The sequence below is a fragment of the Choristoneura fumiferana genome, chromosome 13 (genome assembly GCF_025370935.1).
Source record: "Choristoneura fumiferana chromosome 13, NRCan_CFum_1, whole genome shotgun sequence".
Lineage (NCBI taxonomy): Eukaryota > Metazoa > Arthropoda > Insecta > Lepidoptera > Tortricidae > Choristoneura > Choristoneura fumiferana.
The window spans coordinates 17,288,050-17,294,564 of record NC_133484.1 but is presented as its reverse complement, the minus strand read 5'-3'; positions in this window follow the sequence as shown (position 1 = coordinate 17,294,564).

The following is a 6,515-nucleotide window of genomic DNA, read 5'->3' as shown; positions in this document are numbered from 1 at the left end:
AAGTGTGTAAGAACAATTGACACTTTTATACTTTTAGGGTTCCGTGTAGTCCTACAAAGAACTCTAGAGTTTCGCCATGCCCGTCCGTCCGTCCGGCTGCGAATTACTATACTTACTCGTATGTGTAGACTGCTATAAAGCTGAAATTTGGCATGGATATGTTAACACTCTCGTTACAAAGCCATAAACTCCAAAAATAAGTCAAACTTAAGTCTGGTTTTTACAGCTCTATTGTCAAACTTTTGTACGTACCTATTGTATTGTTATCTAATTCATAGATCGAAATGTAAATATAAATTGTTAAACTAAATACAACTAGGAGCAAAGTAATAAACTGTGCATGGGGACCTACGATAGTAACCTTTTTGTTTACGTGAAGGCATTACTTATCATTTGAAAAATAGATAAGACTGACTAGATTAAGTGCCGCCCGGGTACAGATTCAACAACAAAAATAGGTACAACATTACAATAGGTATACACTATTGTAATTTTATCTAGTATTTGATGCCGATTAGTACTTAACACATGAATATAATTAAAAACATATCACACCGTCAAAATCATCGGCTCAATTAACTTTTTGAACAAAGGCATTCTTTTACAAACCTTTAATGTGAGTTACAGAACATTTAATATGAGGAATAGAAATGTTGCTTGCCTAATGAATTTATTACAAGTTAACGAGTAAAAGAACCTTCACTTCGTTTAGCCCGACACGCACTTGTTTATAGATGATCGCTGTAGAAACAGCGAATGTACATAGAGTTTTACCTGCTGTATTAAAATATTTTTTTGTGCCTTCAAGATACTAATAATAAATAACTTATGAACCTTCATTGGTGTCAATATTCCCATTATAGTTATTTCTATAGCAGGTTACTTGGCGCTAGTGTCGATCGAGATGTCCGTTTGACAACTTTGACATTTGTGTGACATTTGTGATTAGTTTCTTCTTCTTCTTCTATGACCTTTCTGTCCTAATTAATAGGACAATTTCACCACTCTTTGAAAGGGACGTTGTACGGTGATTGTAGTTTTGCAACTTGATAGTAAAATTCCACAAACCACGCGGAGACAACTTGCGCATTAAAAAATGTCAGATACGAGAGCAATATAGAATTTTGTGATCACTGTTCACTGTTAAGGTGAATCGCCGCATAAAACACTATCAAAATTATACTTCAACTAGCCAAAGAAACAGAAATAGCAAAATTAGATATTGTCTACATCCGCCATGTTCGAATCTTTGTGATTAGTTAATAACAAGTACCCGTAGATTATGATTGTTGTATGTGTATACTCGTAGATCAGCTGTTTGAAATGTAAACCAGTCTGCATACTGCACTTATGTTTGACTTACGTCCTCCCGGTTGTAAAGCACGGCAACAGACACACATACTTATATGTATAGATAAATACGTACTTGAGTATATATTAAACAGTCCAAGACTCGAGAACAAACATTCGTATTATACAAATACCTGCCCCGACCAGGGTTCGAATTCGGGAATCAAGCATTTTACTTTTTCATATCTACTTCTCAAGTAAAAGTATAAGATTCTGCTCTTCAAAATACTTGTTAAAGCTGGTTTAGGCGTTATTTCGGTGATGTACCGTTAGCTTGGTTTTGGAATTCAACTTGTATTACGTGTTTGGATTAAAATTTACTGATAAAAATGCTGGACGGAATAGCATAATAAATTCCGTAAAACGACTCTCTTTTAAAGTAGAGTTGGAGCCATGGTAAAAACGAGAGCGTTAGTGGAACGAAACGCCAGCTTTTCATGTGCTGTCTAGAGTAAAACTAGTTATTTAAGAAACCTTATGTTTGGTTTTTTTTTCGTCAAAAACTACTTAACGTTATTAGAAGAAAACAAAAAAATAAATAAAATACGAAAAACCATTCCTGAGTTAAATTGTGAGATGAACGATTTATTTTCTGTAGGTTTATGAATAGGTCTTACGAGAGCTTACGGAATATTAGAACCAGTGTTGTAGAAAAGGATGACCATACGGTTGGACATTTTCACTAAGTATTTAAATTAATTCAAATTTTATTATATTAATAAAAAAATAAACTATCTTTCATTGGTTCATTTGGCACTTTTTAGGGTTCCGTACCCAAGAGGTGCCAACGGAACCCTATTGCTGAGACTCTGCTGTCTGTCTGTCTGTCCGTCCGTCTGTCACAGGGCTCTATCTCTTAAGCCGTAATAGCTAGGCACTTTAAATTTTCACAGATTATGTATTATTGTGGCTGCTATAACAACAAGTACTAAAAACAGAATAAGATAAATATTAAGGGGGGCTCCCATACAACAAACGTTTTTTTTGCCATTTTTTGCTCAATATTAATAACGGTACCAGGTTTACCGACGCTAGAAATATTCACAGAATATTTAATTGTATGATCACTTTAAAAATAAAGAATTAAATTAAAATAAAGTCAATATTTAAGGGGGGCTCCCATACACCAAACTTGTTTTTTTTTTGCCTTTTTTTGCTAATATCTAATGTTGTATAGATAATGTACGGAACCTTCGTGCGCGAGTCCGACTCGCACTTGATCGGTTTTTCTATTAGACACACCAACTTGTCTCAGCCACAGCAACAGCATTTTGAAAGTCACTGAAAAAAAAACCGTATCTTGCTGCTCCAGTGTCCATTCCGCTCGCCTGTCGCTGCCAGCGAGGCCGTAGCCTTAAAGTTAATACGTGTGTGCCGAAAGTCACATATTATCCACATGATGTCGGCTGTGACATTAGCTAACTAATACGCTGTTTGACGTAACATTAGATGGTCGAGCGAAATATGGCTCGAACCATCATCATCATTATCGTCAACTCGGCCTATATACCTACGTCCCACTGCAAGACACAGGTTTCCTCTCAGAATGTGAGGGCTTGAGCCGAGTGTGGATAGGGAATCTAAGTAAGACCAATAGAAACAGACTAGAAATGTCACGCGAGATACAGCAGGAACCACCTATGTATAATGGCATAAAAAGCAATAATACTGATTTATTTATTTCCTAGTCCAATTTGAAAGGAAGTTAATTTTATGATTTAAATTCGGGCTTTGGTCCACGTACCTCGATTTTAGAGAAGCTCGATATTTTGGCACAGAATTGAGTTACTTAGTCAATAAATGCCTTATTGCAGAGTTTTTAGTTCAAAAAGCACACATAGATTAAAAAAAACTTCTAGTCGGTTCGGGCTTTGAACCCGGTCTATAGAAAAATAAAACCTACCTTATTTCTATTTCGATATCGATCGTGTAGGTCATAGGCAGTAATTCAGTTTTTATTGTCACTAAAATGGATGTCATAGTTCCTAAAACAGATATTTGCATGTCTTATAGTTACAGACTTGCCCATACTGACTAATCTAATAATCACGTAAATGCCACCCTGTATAATTAAAGATCTCTACCCTGTATTACACCGTATCATGTCATGACCGTAATATGAATGTGTCAGGAACGGAATGCCAAGCGCATAATAGTAGATTATTGTCGTGGCCTGGAAGTAGGCAATTGCTGGCTGAGTATGAGTATTAAACGGACGAGCTTGCGAGTCCGTTTAACTAATACGAAGCCAGCAATTGCTATTCCAGCCGAGACTAATATAAAGCTTTTCTCAAAAATGGTGAATAATTCTGAAATAGAATAAACTTTTTCTCAAAATATATTGTAAAATTTAATTTTATTCCAATATTTTTCTTATGCTTTCCCGCCTTTTTTCATTAAAAAATAAACTGCAGGTGTATTTTTCCACCGAAAACACCACAAGCTATTTCAGACCCAATAGAAAAAGTCCGGAGTTCCAACAAAATATCTGATACCGGCCATTAGACTTGGCTGTATGTATACGACTTGTGCCAATATTGCCATGGCCTTTTTAACTTTAAAAAAAATGTGACTGATTGCAGGCGCGCTAATTCATTATTGTCGAGCTAGCGCGCCTGCAATCATTTTAACTTTTTAATTTTTCGCTGACCATAAACTATGCACTTCACCTTCTGATATGTAAAGAATAATGTCAACTTTTACGGTCATTTTTGAGAAAATGACACGTGACGGCGACGGATGGTTACGAAATATGCTAGTGGGTATAGTCTCATTCTTTTCTATACAAATACTTAATACAGGTTGTGGCCTGTAATACGAGCAAAAAATTATAACGTAGATCGTCCTCGTCAAACTGAACAATATTAGTTCAGCTACTTTTAAAAATAATGGAGTATTTGAACTTTCCATTTTTCATACTAATTAAATACTGCTAACAATGTACGCTATCTCAGAACACAACTGACGTCGTCTGTCATGCTACAAACATCAAGCATTTATGCTTTACATTGCTTTTTCGAATAAAATTAAAAGTGTAATAAAAATTAAAAAACAAATTATTTTTAATAGTCGCTGAACTAATGTTGTTCAGCTTGACGAGTATGATCTATGGTCTGTCCAGAATTCGAGATACTAAAATGACAGTCTGAAATGTCAAACGTAAAAATAATGTGGCCAGCATAAAAGGAACAGTGCTGCTCCGTGATTTCGGTTTCGTAAATAACCGATAAAATGTTTATTTTACGATAGCAAAAATAACATTAATGCATTCAATATTCTACTTTCCATTTTACTTTATCATACGATAAAGTGATGAAATCTAAGCACAGGTAAAAATACAGTGTTCATCACTTAGTGCCAATGTAAAAAATAATACAGAGGGGCTACTACAAAAGTAAGAAAAACGAAGTTTGTATGGCACCGTCCCTTTCACTCGCGTATTGAATGAGATAAGAGTCAGCGGGACGGCAACATACGAAGTTCGAGTTTTGCATTTCGTAGTCAGGCCATGCAGGGCTACTACGAAATTCGAAAATCGAAGTTCGTGTCGTTCCGTCCTTCTGACACTACTATTTAATTTAATACGTAAGTGAGAGGGACGTTACGGTACGAACTTTGATTTTCGAATTCCGGAGTAGGCCCTCAGATATCACACAACGTCATTGCTCATGTTTTTCGTATTCAAGTGGTATTCAACTGATTTTCGTTACTTTGCTCGTATTGCCATCGGATGTGATCAGTGCGTTTTCTCGTGTTATTGTTGCTGTTGACGTTATTTGTTAAATTTGTTGAGATAGACTTTTTATTTGTTAATTTTGTTTTGTTTGGTCGTGTTTTTGTTGTTTTGTTTGATTAAACATGGACTCTGAGCAGCCAAGTACTTCGTCGCATAGACGACGCAGCGAAGAAATACTTTCGCCTCGGAAAAAACGGAAACGTCAACCTCTTATAGCAAAGCCGAGAAGTGTATGGTTGTAAAACTTACTTAGAATGAAATTGAAACTTAAACATCAACATCTATAAAAAGTCGAAATATCTCGAAAACGGTCGCATTTTTATTAGACCTATTTTACCTTTTCTAGAATGTCCTAAGTGCCCTACATTTTAGTACATCACGGATCTGTTCATATCTTAATATTTTACGACATACATACATTGGTACCTACAAAATCTTTCGGTGATAACCGGTTGCGGCACATCACTATTTATGAGACGCAAAAAACAGGTAACACATGAAACGTCATTTTAGTATCTCGAATTCTGGGACAGACCATATGTGTTAATTATTTGCTCATATTACAGGCCACACCCGGTATATTTTTGCCTGACACCTTGCTATAACGGTCATGGTATGTTACGGTGTAATGGGTAGAGACCTTAAACGGAAATTTGACTTATATTATCTTGAACTGAATTATATTTTCTTTTTGAAACACCATTTACATGAAAAAAACCCTACGCTTTCATAATTAGCGTATTATAAAACATTCATTCAAGGAAAACCCTGAATTAATTACATTATTCAAAATCAACTTAATAAAAACAGGGAAAAGAATTTCATTTCAAACAATCTACAATCAACTCAACTGTTTTCTTACTGGCTGACATACTTGGAATCACAAAGGTTGACTGGAGATCCTTTAAAGGGATGTTCATCACAGTCACACCAACAGATGCACCAGCAGATGTTCCTGCACTCTGACTTCTGGCCGGAGGGCGTGCTCTTCCTTTGCTTTAAGGAAGCAAGGATAAAAATAAAAAGGGGGGTTTGGGCTGGATTTTTGTGTGTATTATAGTATTTTGAATCGGTAGCCCAACGTCCTGGGGTCACTAGACCCTACTGGTGTGGACGCGGCCCACCTAGCACCACTCTGTATACGCCTATGGTGCCACGGCTGCTGACGGGGACCATCGCGAGTGCTGCTTTCTGGCTGAAAGACGTCGTGTTCCGGTGGTTCCCCGGAACCGGAACCGGAGGTTAGTAGAAAAGACACCGACTTCATTGAACCCTGTCCATGATATCAGCATGGTTTCATTACAGCCACCCGGCACCTGGCACCCGACCAGCACCGCCTCGCTTCGAGCGGTTAGTATTCTTCATATGGATTTGTATGGGTATGCACTCACTACATCAACTCCGTAGCGTCACCGGATCGACTCACTTG